The sequence below is a fragment of the Adiantum capillus-veneris genome, chromosome 27, assembly GCF_014529385.1.
Source record: "Adiantum capillus-veneris isolate H3 chromosome 27, ASM1452938v2, whole genome shotgun sequence".
Classification (NCBI taxonomy): domain Eukaryota; kingdom Viridiplantae; phylum Streptophyta; class Polypodiopsida; order Polypodiales; family Pteridaceae; genus Adiantum; species Adiantum capillus-veneris.
Window position 1 is genome coordinate 4472529 of NC_140957.1, and position 20197 is coordinate 4492725.

Consider the following 20197-nt stretch of genomic DNA (forward strand, 5'->3'; position numbering starts at 1 on the left):
AGCCGTGTTAGTGTTTCGATGAACTTGGGAAATTACCTTCCCTTTGTAAGATCCTTAGAGCGAAGACGCTCAACTTGACGATCCCTTGGCTCGATTCTTAAAGCAAAACCAGCTCATCAAATAATCTAGGATTTCAATCCTCGAATTCCTCGAGCACAAGCCGTAGTCGTCGCTTGTTCCTTCCCTCGTAATGAGTGTTCATTCACTTGTGCGGAAAGCACTACCATATCTTCCCTTACCGGGTAGGGGGTGTGGGCTTAAAGAGTATTCAAGCTTAATAAAAGCTTTTCTTTACTCGAAAACTCAGAATGGTTCATTCATAATTTCCTACCCACAATAGCAAGTAATTTGTTGGAGAACTACCGGATACCATATCAATCATGGACCTTCCGGATGGTTAAGCAAAGCAGTTCATCGTATAAAACAATGTTCTGACTCAACCTTACTCTCATAAGCACTCGAGAGTGATTGTCTTGGTTAGACACGTGCATATCTCGTGCATAAAAGCAATACGCAGTTGATGAGTTTCTCAAAGATTTAACTTTGATCAAAGACCTGTCCTCTCACTTAGAGGTTTGAGGGTCTTCTATTCAAGCATTCAGGAGTTAGATTGAATTCCCTTACTCCAAACTTTCTCCGGATAGCAATGTATCCTTCGAGGAGAGGTAATAAAAATTCGTTGTTTCTGTGTTCAATGGTTCCCGTCCCACTGTGGGGATTAGATTCTATGTACACTGAGGTGTACACTTTCAGCTTGTATTGCTGACTCCACCATCTGCTGCAAAGTATCTTGCAGATGCGTTTACAAAATTAGGGCAAAAGTCCTTCGTTAAATTTGTTCATCTTTCCTTCCTCAGAGAGGATCAAGAATGGAGCTACCTTGGCAAGAGTGAACCACTACTTGCTTTGACTCGCTCGTGTTCCTATTAGGCAAACCGATCCCAATCTTCTTGAATGCCTTCCTCAAAGCGTAGAGGAAAAAAATTTGTCAGAGAATTCAGCCTTGAATTGTTGTTGGAAGTTCCTTGCAAAGCTTTGGTATACCACCAAGTACTTGCAATCCCCTTGAGGTGTTTGGTCACATGCCTCACCTTCGATACTTCTCACAAATTGCCGTTTGCAAAGGCAACTTCAAACTGTCGAATGAAAGCAGTAGCTTTCAGGAAATCTTCCCTTCCGTCAAAAGTATCAAACTTGACTGGAGTGTTTCTAGGTCTAGAGACCGTCTTCATATCCTTCCCGAGATGACGGGATTTCTTGGCTATGGTTCTGGATTGATGTTCATGGATATCTTCTGGATTCTGAAGGATCTCGAGCATTCCGCTCCTTCGATTCTCTAGGTTCTTGAGCATCACGCTCTTGTCGCCTTCTCAGAGAATCCCAAATCTTGTGTCGCCTTCTTGCAGAGAGAAAAAATTTCCAACTCTGCAAGCTTTTCCTGCAGGACTTAGGTTTCTGCCTGCTTACTTCTCTCTTGGCTTGTCATGGCTTCTTCCCGTATCTTCCCAGTGTCGTCCTCTTTACAGAGAAAGAGAGGAGACCATGCTCTGATACCACTGTCACAAACGGGAGCGCATAACAATGTAACATATACTCGGATAAATAGAATTTATCACTTAATACTGAAGCCAAAGGATACAGAGAGAAATAGATAGAGAGAGATAGAGAGTGAGAAGATCGACACAGTACTGAATAACGCACTAGGAATACTCTGTACTCGGATGTCTCCAGTGAGAAAAACCTTCTCACTTAAAATTCCAATAATTCATTTAGAATTATTTTTCCTTTATGCTCCAAGCGAGAAAACCCTCTCACTTATAAATCCAATAATTCATTTAAAATTATTTTTCTATCAAATAAAGCCAATTTAGCAACATGTCACGTGACACATCCCAACCCTATGTGTCCGTGGACAAGCTACACCACAGCAGGGTTTAGTCAGTTCAGTCAAGTCTAGATTAGCAGTGATCTGGCACTTTTGTGAGTCTATTCGTAGACCGTGCATGCCCAATCACTTAGCATAGATGCATATCCTCCGGTTGCACACAGCTGATCATCGGAATTCCCATCAGAATCCATTAGCATCAGTTAGGGGAATTTTCCAATGCATTTAGCCTATTTTCCTATTTACTGGGATTTTCACTTATTATTTTTAAGTGACTTTCCAACAAAAGTAGGTAGGGCAATTTTGCTAAGTTTCTATATAAGCAAACCCAAGTTAGCACTAAATGGCAGAAGAGGCAGCAGGAGCACCTTGCTCAACAGGCAACTTCTCAGCAAGACCAACCCCCGCGACTACTCTGGCGTTTTCTCCACAGAAGACCTAGCGTTTTTGCATCAGATCAGCCTTGGCGATTTGTGCACAGCAGATCAGCCCCGGCATCATCACGACGCGGCAGATCAACCTAGCGTTTTTGCATTTGCAGAACCCCGGCGACAAAAGGACCAATTTCAGCCCCTGGCGTTTTTGGATTTCAGCAGCAAATTAAGACCGGCATCATTCACCTAAAGTGTAGCAGATTCAGCCCGTAAAGACCATCAGTTTTCAGCCCTAAGAAACCTCATTTTTCAGCCAAGAAAACGCAGCCAAAACGGTCATTTTCAGCCACCGAAACAGTCCCGAAATTCAGTGATCAGAAGATCTCAGATTTCAGCCATCGTCGTCGTCGTCGTCGTCGGCGGCATAGACCAAGTTGCATAGTCCATTGCATACGCATTGTACACCTTTGTGCAATCAAAGAATAGACCACTCTCGCCGACGAGAGTGGGGCCTTCGGAGGAGGGATTTACAACCTCTCGGGTGCCGTATCTCTCTTCTCTCTCCTTCTCTCAATCTCATTCACTTGCACGCACAATATCCACTCACTTTGTTCGTGACCACAACACTCTACAAGACGGAAAGCTCTCTCTTTCCCTAAGGACTAAAAGGAACCTTGAGCAATAAAGATCACTAATCTTGAGAAAATACAACATTCATTCCGCTGCACCTAACATTGGTATCAGAGCTTTGGAAGTGTTCTGCATTACTCAAGGAAAGAACCACAAGAACCACAAGAATTTTTTTGCTTGTTGTGATCGCACGAACCCAAGTTTACTTGGGCGTGGCAATTCCTAATCGTGTTTGTTGAAGAGTGACAGGAATCCCAAGAAAGAAGGGCTTGTCCAGCCTCCCCTTGTGTCTCTTTTCACTCATTGAGAGCGGACCGTGCACTTAGCGACCGGCCAATCGACGTGAGGTGGGAAAAAGCAACCTTGGTGTGATCGCAAGGCCGCCAAGGGGTGCGCCCGCGGAAAGGAGTAGAACTAGGGTGAAGAGAAGATCCTTCTCCAACGCGATTTGCAAGCGAAAGAACACCTCAAGAACCTCAAGAACCCAAGATTCTCACGAATCAAGGACCTCAAGAACCCAAGACCCCCAAGAACGCACGATTGTAGAATAATCATCACTCGAAGCGGAATGGATACTTCACTTGGAGGTGATGAGCATGAGAGAGGCGAAGAAGAATTTTCCCCACCGGGAGGTTTTTCCGACCCTCCCCCTTCACCATCTACGACAAAGATTGCACTAACTCCTATGGAGGAGCTGGCCCAAGAAAGAGAAGCAGAAAGAAAAGCCTACGAAGAAGACATGGCAGCCATAGAGCGCAAGTACCAAGAACGAAGGGCAGCCATAGATCGAGAGAACAAAGCAAGTCAAGCAGAATTTGATCGAGAGAACAAAGAAATGCAAGCCAAGTTTGATCGCGAGAACAAAGCAATAAGGCAAGAGATGTTGTGACTCTCTTGTCGAATACAGGCACAGATGCAACAAGATCGGGAAAAGAAGACTCTCTCAGTCTCTTCTTCTCCAAAGCATGACACACAGGATTTGCATGCTTGTGTGAAGCATGATGATGATTTGATTGACCATGACTTGCATTATGAATTGAATGATATTGCTAAGCATGATGATTTGCATGATCAAGATGTGATTTCTCACAAGCATGATGAGTTGCATGAAGAAGATGTGATTGTTCACCAGGATGAGGAGTTAGTTGATGTTGTTCCTAGCGAAGCTAACCTCGTTGTAGATTCGATCAATCACCAAGAATCGATCTTGGCTTTCGAGTCGAGGTCCACAGATCCCCCACAAGAAGATTCGATAGATCCCGAAGAACCGATCTTGGCTTTTGAGTCGAGGTCCAAAGAACCCTCACAAGACGATTCAATCATTCTAGAAGAAGCGATCTTGGCTATCGAGCCTTGGTCCAAAGAGCCCTCACAGGAAGTATTATATGTTCGCATGATTGATACGCACGCATTGTTCGAGTGTTTCATTCGTGAAGGTTTCCTGTATTTTAGTCAGCATCGTTATGTGATCCCTTTTCCTAGGCATGGCATACTGTATGTTGAGCACGTTTCTCTCATGGATGAGCACGAATGTATGCGGATTGTTCATGAAAAGCTGAAAAGTTTGTATGTCAGGAAGTCACATTCCATGTTTCTTCCTTGGTATGACACAGTTTCCGAAAGAGCACATGAAAGTATGAGCACCAAGCAAGGGCATTTCCATTGTGATTTGCCACAGTTGATTGATTTCGATCAAGCAGAAAAGATTCGATCGCATTGTTTGCATGTGTTTGATGAACGGGTTGTCACTCCGTCTCTATGTTCATCTACATGGCATACACAGTCTTTAGAGAAGACAAGATTTTTTTCCTTCACTTTACATGGAATGGGTATGTTCATGGTTTTGTGTTGGAGATGGTTTCAGGAATTTTCAGCCATGGAGATTCTTGAAGACGGAAGAAGCAAGACTCTAGACGAAGTTGAAGCAAGAAAGGGGATTCAGAAGACTTTGTGTCGCTTTCGGCGCGGCCCAAAGAAGCAAGCGTTGCATACCTTTATGAAGTTCAAGTACCGCACGACCCACATATCAGAGTGGACCGGCGAAGAGTCCCTTCCAAGATTCCGGATGCTGTTGGCGATCTCCCTCGACGCCATACAGTTCGGTACCAGTACCTCACTTTGAAAAGGAGGGGATGTCATGTGACACATCCCAACCCTATGTGTCTGTGGACAAGCTACACCACAGCAAGGTTTAGTCAATTCAGTCAAGTTTAGATTAGCAGTGATCTGGCACTTTTGTGAGTCTATTCGTAGACCGTGCATGCCCAGTCACTTAGCATAGATGCATATCCTCCGGTTGCACACAGCATGATCATCGGAATTCCCATCAGAATCCATTAGCATCAGTTAGGGGAATTTTCCAATGCATTTAGCCTATTTTCCTATTTACTGGGATTTTCACTTATTATTTTTAAGTGACTTTCCAACAAAAGTAGGTAGGGCAATTTTGCTAAGTTTCTATATAAGCAAACCCAAGTTAGCACTAAATGGCAGAAGAGGCAGCAGGAGCACCTTGCTCAACAGGCAACTTCTCAGCAAGACCAACCCCCGCGACTACTCTGGCGTTTTCTCCACAGAAGACCTAGCGTTTTTGCATCAGATCAGCCTTGGCGATTTGTGCACAGCAGATCAGCCCCGGCATCATCACGACGCGGCAGATCAGCCTAGCGTTTTTGCATTTGCAGAACCCCGGCGACAAAAGGACCAATTTCAGCCCCTGGCGTTTTTGGATTTCAGCAGCAAATTAAGACCGGCATCATTCACCTAAAGTGTAGCAGATTCAGCCCGTAAAGACCATCAGTTTTCAGCCCTAAGAAACCTCATTTTTCAGCCAAGAAAACGCAGCCAAAACGGTCATTTTCAGCCACCGAAACAGTCCCGAAATTCAGTGATCAGAAGATCTCAGATTTCAGCCATCGTCGTCGTCGTCGTCGGCGGCGGCATAGACCAAGTTGCATAGTCCATTGCATACGCATTGTACACCTTTGTGCAATCAAAGAATAGACCACTCTCGCCGACGAGAGTGGGGCCTTCGGAGGAGGGTTTTACAACCTCTCGGGTGCCGTATCTCTCTTCTCTCTCCTTCTCTCAATCTCATTCACTTGCACGCACAATATCCACTCACTTTGTTCGTGACCACAACACTCTACAAGACGGAAAGCTCTCTCTTTCCCTAAGGACTAAAAGGAAGCTTGAGCAATAAAGATCACTAATCTTGAGAAAATACAACATTCATTCCACTGCACCTAACACAACACCTGAAGCGTCACAGGGGTCAGAAAAGGCCACCAAAGATAAGGATTCAACCGCGACTTCTGGACTGCAGGCAAAGAAACAGAAAAGGAAGCCTTTTGTGCGCAAGTCGCTCGAGGAAAAGAAGGTCCTAATGGCTGAAAATAAATGCTTTATATGCAAGCAGCCTGGTTGAAACTAGCCTGTACTTTCAAAAAGGGCGGTAGACTTTAGACTTAAACCTTATTTGCTTTCACCCATTTAATTTGTCGCCCACTTTACCTGTACTTTCAAGACACAACAAAGGGGAGAGGGATACAGGCTGCTAGATTGCACCTGTATGAGTAGACCGACACCCGATTGGCCCCTAACTTAGGCGCCCCTTTCGGTATTTCTTTATTGCTTAAAAGAGGGAATAAGCGTTGTGGTTCCCTACAAGCTGCCCCGCACAAACTTGGCTGAATTTCAATTGTTCCGGCCTGATTTCGGTAGCATAATTGTACTAGGACCCTTCACAGTCAGTATTCCCACGCATTGAATGACTTTCCCGACGCATACGGGCACTTTGCAAAACCTGGCGAGAATCTGCAGCATGCTGAATTCTCTGTTTTCGGCCCCGAAAATGCGCCAGATCACCTAAACAGCGGTCCCCTCGTATCCCCGAACCTCCTAGGGGTATTAGGGACCGTTTAGGGCCAAAACCCTAAACCTGCAAAAATACACAGCAGGCTGTAATTTACTGTTTCGGGCTCCGTTTCGTGTGCCGGTCGCATCCGTAGCAAGTCCTTGAGCTCCCGCACCTGTAGGGCTACTTGCCCTTTGAATCGGACGAGATTTCTGGCGTGAAACCTCACCGAATTCACCTGTACCTGTGGGGGATTAGCCGCTAGCTAATCCAGTACCTGTGCGAGAGGCTCTTGCCTCAGCAATCGCGCATGAACCCACACAACTGTACATTGGTCAATTGAAAAGCCCACTAGAGGGGCATAACATACTGCCATAGGGGAGAGAGAGGGCAGTGCGTAGCGTGCAGGGCATCACTCCTGGCACCGCATTGTACATAGGAGGGAAAGGAAGCACTCCATAGCTCTTAACCTGTGACAAAATCTGCAAATGAGCCTCATTTCCCTTCAAATTCAGCGCCACTTCTCCATGCATGAGGAAAGTGCACCAGAATGTGCCACTTGGCGCATTTACAAGCATTTTCCCGTTTCGGGGTTGCCGCCTAAAAATCTCCCAACCGGTTGCTCAGTTGACTTCACGGCAGAGTAAGAAAATGTTCTCCTTGTCATTCCGGAGGTAATGACGCAAACACATTTTCAGGTCCCAAAATAGCGATTCCCTAAATTTTAGGAGATGCTGCCATTGTATCTTTCTAGGTCATCTGACCCCCTTTGTACACTGCAGCCACACCCAAAACTGAAATGTAGCCTCTGTAGCAAAGGATTCCACTTTGGCTAGTCAATGACCCCACTTTGGCTAACCATAGTCTTTGTCCAACCTTAGTGCTCTCTTGCCCTCAGGCCTGGACTCCCTCTGGACAGTTCCACACTAGCTATGCAATGCAGGGCAGTTAGATTTCCCGAGGGGTGTTTCCAAAAAGTGAAAGTAAATAAATAATAAGAAAGAAATCAACAAAAAGGATAGATAGTAGTCACACGCCGGTGACACTGGTCACTTTGCTACCAATTGCAAAGACCAGCTGACTCAGATGATAAAGAGGACCAGAAAGGCAAGAAGCCTAAACCCACGGCAGGTTTGGTGCCAGACTCCCATCATTGGAGAGTTGCGTCTGCATATTCAGTCATATATAGACACAGAAGAGTTCTATATCATGCCACTGGAAGGTGCAATGCGCTACTTGGAATTCCGTGGATGTTCAGAGTACATGGCGTGTTGGATGCCTACGGCAAGATGATCACCCCTCAGCATAGGGGCAAAACTCATGTTTTGGATGTAAAGCTTAAAGGGGAGTTTGTCCCTATTGTATCTGCTTCTGCTATCACTTCTGTAATAAAGAATCATCTTTCTGTGTACTTGATTTTTGCACTGATGTCTCAGATAATCGTCAATCAAATTTATCTGTGTTAGATAAAGAAAGGTCAGCATTTTTGCAAAAGTTTAACTGACTGTTTTTCTGATTCATTACCATCGCAATTACCGCCAGAGAGACCTGAGGATCATCGGATAGATTTGGTGCCAGGGTGTAGCCCACCGAATAGACCTCCCTACAGGGTTAATGCGGCGCAACAAAAAGAGATTATGGGCCAGGTTGAGGAGTTATTAGAGAAGGGGCTGATTCAGCCTAGTTGTTCACCCTTTTGCTCCCCAATGCTCCTAGTGCAGAAAAAGGATGGCTCACGGCGCATGTGTATTGATTACTTCTGTAATAAAGAATCATCTTTCTGTGTACTTGATTTTTGCACTGATGTCTCAGATAATCGTAAATCAAATTTATCTGTGTTAAACAAAGAAAGGTCAGCATTTTTGCAAAAGTTTAACTGACTGTTTTTCTGATTCATTACCATCGCAATTACCGCCAGAGAGACCTGAGGATCATCGGATAGATTTGGTGCCAAGGTGTAGCCCACCGAATAGACCTCCCTACAGGGTTAATGCGGTGCAACAAAAAGAGATTATGGCCAGGTTGAGGAGTTATTAGAGAAGGGGCTGATTCAGCCTAGTTCTTCACCCTTTTGCTCCCCAATGCTCCTAGTGCAGAAAAAGGATGGCTCACGGCGCATGTGTATTGATTACCGTGTGTTGAATAAGAATACCATCAAGAATAGGTTTCCTATTCCTAGAATTGATGATATTCTCGATCGTCAGCAGAATAAACCTTAAGAGTGGGTACCATCAGATTCGTATAAGGCCAGAGAATGTGCACAAGACTGCGTTCAGAACAACATTTGGTCTTTATGAGTTCCTAGTGACGCCGTTTGGGCTAACAAATGCTCTTGCCACGTTCAACAAAATGATGGACCGGATTTTCCGCTCGCATCAACTGTTTGTTGGGACGTTCTTCGATGACATGATAGTCCATTTGAAGAATGAAGAGGAGCATAGGCGTCACTTGACCATTGTGTTCGAAGAGCTACGTAGTCATGGGCTACTTGTCAATCCTAAAAAAGTGAATTCTTCCTGGAAGAGATCCACTTTCTTGGCCACACAATCTCAAAGGATGGTGTCGGAATGGATCCCGCAAAGGTTGAAGCTATTAAGACATGGCCGGACTTAAAGACTGTGCACGATGTCAGAAGCTTCTTGGAATTGTGTTCCTACTTTAGAAGGTTTATCAGGAATTTTGCAGAGATAGCATCACCTCTTCACGCTTTGCAAAAGAAAGAGGTCACTTTTAGATGGACCCTGAAAGAGATTTCAGCTTTTAGTCTCTTAAAGGAAAAGTTGACTTCGGATTCGGTAATTGTTTTGCCAGATCTCAGTAAGTCATTTGTGGTCCAGTGTGACACGTGTGGCAGTAGCATCGAAGCAGTGCTAATGCAAGATGGACGGGTAGTAGCTTATGAAAGCCGAATTTTGCAAGGGCCAGAGAAGACCATGCAAGTCTATGAGAAAGAGCTCTTGGCCATGATTCATGCGCTTTCTAGCTGGAAGCACTACCTTTTAGGTGCTGATTTTGTTGTCCAGACAGACCATCAGACCTTGCGATACTTCTTGACACAGTCAAAGTTATCCGAAAAGCATATGTGATGGGCAAACATTCTTTCTATGTTCCACTTCCAGATTATGCATGTGGAAGGCAAGAAGAATGTTGTGGCTGAAGCATTATCAAGGAAGCCACAAATTTCAACTGTGTCAATTCCTTATCATCATGAGTTAGATGACATGAAGGAACAATATGCTACTCATGAAGATTTTGCAGGGATCTTTAAACGGTTACAAGAGGGGCAACATCATGAGCACTACCTCCTCACAGATGGTTTTATGATGATGCATGGCAGACTTTGTGTCACTAGGCCATTGCGACGTAAGGTCATGGAAGAGAGTCATGTCCCACCGTATGCAGGGCATCGTGGTATTGATGCGACAGTTAAAGCTTCTTCTATTGGCCTACCTTGAGGAGAGATGTGGATGCCTTTGTGTGAGCATGCATAATTTGCCAAAAGGTCAAGTTTGACAAGCAAAAGGCACCAGCGTTGTTACCACCACTGGCGATTCCGGATAAGCCATGGGAAAGCATTGCTATGGACTTTATCTTTGATCTTCCAAGAACGCCAACAGGGAATGATGGTATATGGAATATTATCTGCAGATTCAGCAAGCAGGCCCATTTTATCCCTGTTATAAAGAAGATAAAATCTGATCAGATGGCACGCTTGTTCATGTACAATGTGTTTAAGTACCATGGTATGCCACAATCAATTATCAGTGATCGTGATTCTCGCATGACCAGTTTGTTTGGAGAGGATTGTTTAAGAACAAAGGCACTACGCTCAAGTTCTCGTCTTCGTTTCATCCACAAACTGATGGACACTCAGAAGAGGCTAATTCTATTGTCTTAGATCTGCTGAAATGCTGTGTCAAATAATAAGGGCAAGTAGGAACAGTATTTGCCTATGCTTGAGTTTGCGTACAACAATATGGTGCATTCGTCCACAGGCAAGGCACCTTTTGAGATTGTTGAAGGCGGCAAAAAAGTTCCTTCCATTTTGCATACAAAGGACAAGATCTTTGAGGCAGATCGATATGTTTAGAACATGGATGAAATGTATAAGAAAATTAAAGTTGCCTTGGAGAAGACTTAGGCAAAGCAAAAAAAAGGTTGCTGATCGTCACGATCGTGAATTCTTGGTCGTGAATTCCTATTATCAACAGGTGATTGGGTTCTGTTAAGGTTCGAAAAGGCAAGATTAAAGAAGATGAAGAGCAAGGAGCGGCTATTTCCTATGGGCCTTTTCAAGTGCTTGACAAGATCAGCGATGTGGCTTACAGGCTAAAATTGCCTGATGCGTGGAAGATTCATAATGTGTTTCACATGAGTCTTCTAAGACCCTTCATGGGTGATGTGCCAGAAGATATGCAAGATGAGGATCAGCCAGAAGTTGAGGAACTTGATGAGATCATGGTACCTGAGCAAGTTTTGGCACATAAGGACAGAAAAGTTAAAGGACAAGTTGCAAGACGCTACTTGGTGAAGTTCAAGAACTATCCACCTATGGATGCAAAGTGGACGGAAAAGCATGAACTGTCAGAGTCACCAAATGTATTGCAGCTTTACCTTGAAGCCTTTGGGTTACAACCTACTTATGCCTCAACCCAACGTGTGCAAAGGAGGGGTAATGATAGAGCTAGCACATCAATTGTACATATGAATTCAATGTAATAGATGGAAATGACAAAAGTATGAAGGTCTCATTAAGTCATTTGTATCTGTGTTACGACCTTTCTTGCGGATACATGTGACGATAAAAGAGTGCTAACAACACAAGATCATCAGTGGCGTGTATTTATGGTATGCAATCGAAGACGTTTGCGGTTTCAAGAGGGGGGTATGTCACGAGGACGTGGCAACTGTTAACTATGTCACGAGGACGTGGCTACTGCTAACCTTAGTTGTTGGTTTCTTTCCAATGATTTTTGTTTTATTTTTGAGACCCTCTTTTTGAAGTTGCAAATGGTCGGACATTGTATGGCCAATGTGAACGGTAGTTTCACCCACAAACGAGAAAGCTGGTCGGCACTGGAATTCGTATAGTAAGAGGATGTCTAGGCTCTATTCAAGATCATGTAGGTCCCCCCGTTGCACTTAGCAAGTTGGTGGATACTAGGAAGTGAACTCAATAAAGGCATAAAGTCAAGGTGGGATCACCAAAAGAAAATACCCGAGAGTTGGGCCACATTGCATTTTTGGATGCGGTCCCAATGAGGCTAGATGGTCAGAAGACCAGTGGGAGCCCAACGAAAGCATCTCCTAAAAATTACGAAACTGCTATTTTGGGCCATGAAATGTGTTCGCGTCATTATCTTCGGAATGACAAGGGGAACATTTTACAACTCTGCCGGAAGTCAACTTGGTAGCCAGTCGGGAGATTTTTAGGCGGCACCCCAAAACGGGAAATGTCTGTAAACGCGCCAAGTGGCACATTTCCGTGCACTTTCCTCATGCATGAAGAAGTGGCACTGAATTTATAGTTGGGAGGCTCATTTTGCAAGTCCCTCACAGGTTAAGAGCTATGGAGTGCTTCCTTTCCACTCTATGTAGAGTGTGGTGCTAGGAGTGATGACTTGCACACTACACACTGCTCTCTTTCTCCCCTACGTGCAGTTATGTGATGCCCCACAAGAGGGCTCTTCATTTGACTGATGTACAGCTATGTGGTTTCATGCTTTTGTGCCGAGGCAAGAGCCTCTTTGAGCAAGAACAAGAGTAGCTAATTGCTACTCCAAAGCAAGCACCACTGAGGATCATAACCTCACCAAACGGGTGCGTTTTCAGCACTGATTATGGGCTGTATTTTGACTGTTTTTCAGCCATATGGATGCCAGAACCATTGGGAACACCTGCCCCACTGACGGAGGACAGTTCAGGGACTGTTTAGGGTTGAAAACAGGGCAAAAATCAATAAATACAGTGAGCTGAATTTATTGTTTTTGGGCAGAAATCAGAGGGTTTATGCCAATGGAAGTGAGTTCCGGTAGGGGAATAGGTTTCGCGCAAGTTTTGGGGCTGTTATGCTGCCGAAATTTGGCCAAAACAAGTGGTATCTAGCTGGATACAGGTAAAGAATTCCCAGGACTCTACTTTGTAATTTACCCTCTCAAAGTATAAAGAAATACCGAAAGGGACGCCAATTTTGGGGCCTACATGTTGTCAGGGTCTGCTCGGAGCATTCTAGCTTCTGAGCCATGTGTGTGCTTAAGTGTTAATTCCCGTTGCAGGTTTCCTTTGCACGTTCTCTCTGTGTGTGTCTAAAGTAAAGAATTTCGGGTGAAAGCCAAAGCCTACCATCCCATGGGCCGGTTTTACTATCCATAGAAATTTTTTGCTTTGTCCTCATTCAAACATAGCTCTCTAGAAAATAAACATGGTAAGCTACTTTTCTTTCCATGTTTCATTTTCAGAATGTGCGAGAGTGATGGCTGATGCACTAATCAAGAAATTGCATGTAGCAGCTATGTTTGTTATAAATATGACTAATTTCATGGTATCCAAGAGTAGTATGCAATAGATGCTAAATTTTATGATCGATCTGAGCAATTTAATTATGAAGCATATCAAATTTCTCTTTAAAGGATGGCTTATTGATTATTGTGTACAATTTGCATGTGTCATGGCACAGATGGGGTAAAAGATTGAATATCATGAGCCGCGTGTTATGCATTGCATACAGAGTTTCACCTCCGAACTAGTGGTGGCTCCTCCCGAGAGCTGATTAGGGAGTGAGGGCTGTTCTATGGCTATGCTCAGCCTTATGTGCGGTTGATGCACCTGAACCCAAGCCTGTTGAGCCATGGGTACAGGTCCATAAATCGGGGAGATAGGGAAGCTCCTTATATAGGGACCCCTTGCCAGTGGAAAATTTTACAGGGTTTCTCCTTTTTACCAGGCACGGGGTATGGGTCCATACTTCGGGGAGATAGGGGAGTTCCCGGGATCCCTCGCCCCCCCCTCTTGTAATATTGTACATTCCAGGGTTGGACGTGGACACGCCCAGCCCAGAATGTGCTGACTAAAGAAGTTAACGAATATCAAGCAAGACCACACTCACAAATAACCATCTAACCTCTCCCGTGTGCAGTTTTTATTTATACAAAAGGAAGACCACAATCACAAATAACCATTGCACCTCTCTTATGCTCAGTTTTCATCATGTGAAACGCAGTGGAAAGCTACAGGCAGGAATCAACTGGCTCAAAATTGCCTTCAATTTGAATTAAGCTTGTTAACAAAAACCCATTGACAAGACCTACTGTATGCAGATCCAAACGCGAAAAGAACATGCTGTTTGCGAGCAATGGAGCCCAAAATGGAAGAAAATCAGCGTTTTGAAGTTGCACGGCCCATCCAAAAGTTGAAACAAAGAGTGGTAAAGAGCGAGTTACCCGCCGATACAACAACCGTTCTGATCGGACTGCAACAGGGAAATCCTCTGATCAAGGAGAAGTTATAAAATCAGCAGGCCTGCCAAGTATTAAAATGGTGATAGTAAAATGAATGCTTCATAATAATCTAGTGCAAGCAAGTTGTGTATGTGTGTGTTTGTGTCAAAAAGAGAGAGAGAGAGAGAGAGAGAGAGAGAGAGAGAGCTTTCTAAAAGAACAATGACAGCTTGTTGTCATATAAGCTTGAGTAATGGCAACATGAGTATTGAAGTTCTCTCTATTATTAAAATCATTAAAATTTTGGGCTACACAATATATATTTCTTGTTTGTTACCCATTGCACCATATAATGGTGTGTGTGTATATTTGGACAATTGCAGTGTGGAACCCCTATGTAACTACCTCTAGTGTGGAGGTGCTTGCACTCACTCTAAGCACACTTAGTTCAGTCTAAACTTGCCTCTTAATCTAAGCCCTTCCCATTGGTGGAGGAGAAAAGTAGGGTTTGTTTTTCATTTCTTTTATGCATTTCTTGCTTCACATGCCATGTCATTTGTATTATAGCATCGTTGGACCCCGTTATCTATTGTCACCAATTGTCATGCAACTCTAAACCAACAAGGTGTGCACCTTTCAATGTTAACTCATTGTTTGTCATAACCTAAACAAAGGAGAATCTTGGATCACCATCAGCCAACCTCAACCACAAGTAGCTCTTTATGCCGCCAATGTGCGCTAACCACGCAACTCCATACTTAGCCTTCTCTCACTAATGCTCTACGCTCATCAAGCACCATTTTTTTTTGAGGTGGACTCTTTAGGGTTTCAACTCTCTTTGAATTCTTCCAAGTGTGCAGATTCACTAAAAAAAGAGCTCCTTCCCCTTATCTTTTGAGATCCTCGACTTGCACTACAATATAGAAGTAAAAAATAATTGTTGTTTTGGTTCTTGCTTCCAAATTTTTGACTTCCTTGCAGTTGAGTGCGTGTGCATCTAGGTGCAACCATTTATAAGCATTACCACTTCATTAATCTATAAAAAATATCATGGTATTTTCAACATTCAAGCTATAAGCTTACTCTTCTTGGCTACTAATGTGTTCATATAGCACATATAACATCCTATGCGTGACATCATCTGTCTTATATATGCCTTCTGTCCATCAATATACAATCAAGACAACGGCCTTTTTTATTTCTCTTGTGATGATTTTTGTTGGCCATGTTGTGATCATGTTTTGCACTTTAAGAAGAAGAGTCATCAGAGGATAATAATTCAAAGGTTACAGTCTACAGCCTGAAGTTTGAAGGTGAGTGTTACTTTATATTTCTTCATTCAACACAATTTCCCTAGCATGAAAAATGTTACCATATGCATGTGGTAGTGATGTGTTTGAACACACTTAGGACCGCCGGGGCATTTTTTCCCTCACTAGAAGGTTTTTTCCCCCGTGCATTGTATATACGCCCATCACTCTAGGGCTAACTTATCTTTCCATTGCACACTAAGTAATACACTCTCTATTGTGTGCCTAGAGCTTCCTTCGTCTTCTCCAAGCTGTGTGTGTTTTCCTGAAACCCTAATTCCAACAATTGGTATCAAAGCAGGTTGCATCCTCCCGGGCTTAGTCGCAAGCTGCTCGAACACACGCTTGCTCACTTTCTCGGATTTCTGTGAGCTTTGGCGAGCTTTCGCAGGTCGACAACTATTCTGGAAGTATTCGAACAGCTTAGGCTGCTCAGATTTTTTATTCGGGCTCATTTCGGCCTCCGTTTCCACTACAGACAGTATTGCGCAGGCTATTTTGTCATTTTTTGTAGAATTTTTGTCAGCGTCGTTTTCTGCATAACAGGTCCCTTACAATCTTCTACGATTTGTGCTATATAGCACGTGCTGCTCCCGCTTCGTTTCTCCTCTTTTGGGGCAGATTTCACATCACGTGCAGGCATTCTCCATGGCCAACAACAACACAGATGTGTTCAAGATGTTTCCTGCAAAGGACACATTGGATGGGGACAATTACCCTATGTGCACTCATATGATGCATGTTCTTGTATCAAAGGGTGTTTAGAATATTATGCAGGGCATTGATGTACGTCCTGGTTGTGAGGATGTAGGCGATGTTGAGGATGTTGCAAGTCTTGCTGCAAGGATTGTTGTTGTTAGAGTTGTTTTGCCTACGGTAGAACAAGCTCCTTGGGATATAAAAGATGCACATGCTGATGGATTGATTGCGTTGTTTGTGAAGCGCACCATTACTCCTTACATTCCTTCAGCGAGATCTGCAAAACAGGCTTGGGATATTCTGGCTGGTCTTTATGCAAGCTGCAATGAGACAAAAATTGCATTGTTGCGTAAATAGCTGGAGTCGAAGATTATGCATGAGGAAGATGATATGGACACTTTCCTTGCTGGTGTCAAGAATATCAATGAGCAACTTTTTTCTGCAGGTGAAGTCATTTCACACAGTTCCCTTGTGCATACTATTCTTGATGCCTTGCCAGATTCTTACTAAACTTTTGCTAGTACTTGGAAACTTATGACCCAAGGAAATCCTGAAGCTGTCAAGTTTGATGCATTATGCACATTGCTACTACAAGAGTCGCTTTCCAGAAAAAACAGGACTAGACAGCGTGCAATTGAACATGCCTTTATTGCTGCTCAAAGAAAAGGTGGTAACAGTAATGCAGCCACTTCTCATGGTTCTTTTGTGAGTGGAAAATTACATGTTCCAAATGCTTCTATTGGCAACAATTCGTCTGAAAATTTTGGTGATAAAGGAAAAAAGAAGATGCGTTGCCATGATTGTAAAGCTAATGATGACTTGATCAAGCAGTGTCCTAAGTTGAAGGCCAAAGAGGTTAAGAAGAAAGAGGCTTGTTCCACTACAAATGCAGCTATTGTTGAGTCTTCTTTGAAAGGAGACTGTGATGATGATGTTGATGCAAAATGGAATTTTAGTGCAGAGTGCACTTATAATCCTGTTGTCCATGGTGCATGCATGTTAGTTGTTGCAGATTCACATGTGTGGTATTTTGACAGTGGTGGTACAAAGCACATTGCCTCACATCGTGATTTGTTCACCTCTCTTAGGTCTGTCCCTCATGGGAATTCAATTACATGTGCCAACAATGCCTCTTATCCGGTTCAAGGAGTTGGAAAGATTGTGCTTATTGCTGCAAATGGCAGCTCTTTCACACTTGTTGATGCACTTTATGTACCTGGGATCAAGAAGAATCTATTCTCTGTATCTGCACTTGATAGACTTGGTATTGTAGTAAAACTTGTGGATGACAGATGTACAGTACATGATCTCAGTTTTGGTGATGAAATTGTTGCATTTGGCATTTTATGTCGTGGGCTGTATAAGCTCACTTTGTATGACAAGTGTGGGAAAAATTTTGCAAATGCAGTTGTGGATTCAAAGGCTATTTCAGATGAAAAACTTTGGCATGCACGTTTTGGTCATCTAAATTTTGCCAATTTGCTACGTTTGCAAAAATTTGATATGGTTGCTTCTTTGCTGCCTCTTGAAGCACTTGTCAAACATGTTTATGAAGGCTGTATTTTGGGTAAGATGCAGCGTTCGAAGTTTCCAAAGGATGGTTCAGTTAGGGCCACATGCAGGTTACAGCTTGTACATAGCGATGTTTGTGGGCCCATGCAAACTTTGTCCTTGGGCAATTACCTTTACTTTATGACTTTCATTGATGATTACTCTAGGCATGCATGGGTATATCCACTTAAGAGAAGTCCAAAGTATTTATGTGCTTAAAACAATTTTTGGCTATGGTTGAAAATGTCTCGAAATGTACTATGGGCACCCTGCGTTCCGATCGAGGGGGGGAATATATGTCTCTTGAATTTGATGCATTTCTAGCTAGTCGTGGGATAAAACACCAATGTACAGTGCCTTATACGCCTCAACAAAATGGTGTTATTGAGAGAAAAAACATGTCACTTACGGAAATGTCACGATGTATGGACGAAAGTCAAGCTTTGCTGCATTCTTTTTGGCTTGAGGTCATCATGTGTGCCACTTATGTACTTAACAGGTGTCCTACAAAAGCTTTGCAGTCTATGACTCCATAAGAAGCATGGCATGATAAAAAGCCTTTTATTGAGCACATGTGTGTTTTTGGTTGTTTGGCATATGCTTTGGTGCCACAAACACAACGCAAAAAATTGTATGATAAGGCTGTTAGCAGCAAGCTAACACGGATACCATTTTTTGGAGTTTTCTTTGTAAAACGCTTATTATTTTGATAATTCGGAAATATTGTAACTCCTATTTTCTCGGATAAACTCTGTAATTAATGAGCGTTTGCTACAAGCTTCCAGATTGTATCAACCTGTCATTACCCATCTTTGGTAGAACTCCCAAATTATTAATTTTGACCACCAAAAACCTTGGCTAAGGTATAAAAGTCAATTTTTGTAAGTTATTTTTAAGTTCTGGATAATGAAATACACGGCGTGAGCTAGCGGCGTGAGCTCCTCTCCTTCTCGCACTTCCTACTCCCTCCCTGGTTGTCACATTGCAGTCGCGTTTGTTGCATTGTAACTGCAGGTAAGAGCTCTACGCATTGACGTAAGCAGTTCACAGTAATTCGTAGCTTTTGGCGTTACCGACCCGCGGCCTAATTTCATCATAACTAGGAATTTACACTTTCAAATCCAAAACTAAGCATAGGCGGGGTATTGGGGCATCATTGCTAAGCATTTAGATGCATTTTGGGTCAAAAACGACTAGGTAAAAAATCAATTGCTGTTAATAATCACAATTTTGGAACTTGACCTAAAGTGGGATTTGAGACCATAAGCATGTGTGCTTAGGTCTTATAAACATTTCTTAGAAGTTTCATTACGTTTGAATGTCATTTGATGCTGTAACGGATGTGATTTGTTTGCCGATGAGCGATTGGCTTTTGGTGATTTCGGTCACTTGAGTGTAGCTTGAGTTAGATGCGAGTTGTTAGTTGTTTTCCGAGATATTGACAACCTCTTGTAGCCTCTACGCACTAGTCGAGTCAGCTTCGTCCCATGGATTGACAATTTGATCGTGGTTCTCGCTAATATTGCAATAAGATAGGATGGTGAGGTTAGACATGCGTCCCACATTTGGCACCGCTGCCGGGGATCGAAGAGAGCTAAACTAGGGAAAAACACGAGCGTCTTGTGAAGTTATCCTTTAACTTCCTCTAGGATTGCCTAGAGTTCAAAACTTTCTTTTAGAAACCGCATAGCTTAAGGTTGTCGTCTTTTGCTGTGTAGAGGTAGCTTGGAAGTAATCATACTTGCTGAGTGTCTTTAGGATTGTAGGATTGTAGAAATAGATTAGGATTTTGAAGATGATTGGTAGACAAAACAAGTTTTAAGCTCAATGCTCAAAAACCATAAAAGACAAGAAAACGAGTGTTTGTGGACACTTTCCACAACCCCATAGCATGAGAATCTAGGAGTAGGGTAAGTAGGATCCGAGGTGGATTTTAGAACATTGCCCTCTCTGAAAGAATCAAATGTGAGTTGTTATTGGAAGTTGTAGAATTTCATGTCTATGGCTAGAAATAGCACGAAAAGACTCGAAACCACTCAATCCGGCTGGAGAGTAAGCTTAAAGGTTGTCTGAACCAGTTGGTAAGCTCAAGGACACTTTGAGGTAAAAATTTCAAGAGTTGGCCGAAACTCAGATTATTTACTTTTTCTTGACATTTTAGGCCAAATTAAGTTTTGACTTGATTCATAGGCTTAAAATAGCTCATGTAAAGACTGTCTTTGAAAAAATTGCAAAAAAGTGTTCATATCAAGCCTGAAGTTAATAATCGCGATTATTAACTTTCTCCTCCAAATTGACCAAGGTTCATACCATTGACTCATTGCATGTATACAAACAACTTTTGTAAAGGCCCAGAAGATTTGGATCACCAAACTAACAAAAAATTGGGTAAAAACTAAAGTTTGTACTGACTTTTTGAATCTTGAGTGTAAATTGGGAAAAAATTTGTCCAAACT

At 43.0% G+C, this 20197-nt stretch overlaps 1 protein-coding gene across 4 annotated transcripts in view; it reads right to left on the reverse strand.

The window, feature by feature from the left end:
- The window catches only part of LOC147421431 (F-box/kelch-repeat protein SKIP4-like), a 35716-nt gene extending 21375 nt beyond the window's left edge, over positions 1–14341 (reverse strand). For 2 of the 4 annotated variants that reach the window (XM_086503581.1, XM_086503578.1), the window contains exon 1: positions 14185–14341. The gene's annotated coding sequence lies outside the window, so the exon portion shown is untranslated. Of the gene's footprint in view, positions 1–14052 lie in introns of all 4 variants that reach the window. The other 2 variants (XM_086503580.1, XM_086503579.1) reach the window with 1 other exon arrangement.
- Positions 14342–20197: the final 5856 nt, after the last annotated feature.